We start from the raw sequence: 468 nt of genomic DNA, 5'->3' as shown, positions 1-468 counted from the left end.
AGGAAGTATGCTACCGATCTGCACTAAAATTCAAATATTGCAATACTCATACGTACAATATATACATAGTAAGAGTTCTACTATCATGCTAGATTAATCTCTTTTACGTACCTTAAGGAGTACCAGTTCTTACTGGCACGAAGTAGTGAGACAAAAATCGTAAAAATATCACAACACTGTGCATTTTAACATTAACTACGCTGATATTTCCTAACTATTGCTAAGAGTCAAAGAAGGTGTACATTCAGAACATATGTATAAACAGAAGGGATGCACCGATGAAAAATATTGGTAGTGGTATGTTGATAGATTTGAAACGGAAGAGGATTAGGGGCACTGAAAAAAAAAAAGTTAACTGAATTTTAAATTTTATTTCGGTTTAACATGGGATCAGTTTAACATCTCAGAATTCTGACTTTAATCTCAGAATTCTGACTGAATTCTGACAATAAAAAAAGTCAGAATTCT

Source organism: Cyprinodon variegatus, unplaced genomic scaffold (genome assembly GCF_000732505.1).
Source record: "Cyprinodon variegatus isolate N-32 unplaced genomic scaffold, C_variegatus-1.0 Scaffold268, whole genome shotgun sequence".
Classification (NCBI taxonomy): Eukaryota; Metazoa; Chordata; class Actinopteri; order Cyprinodontiformes; family Cyprinodontidae; genus Cyprinodon; species Cyprinodon variegatus.
Note: the sequence above shows the minus strand (reverse complement) of the source record.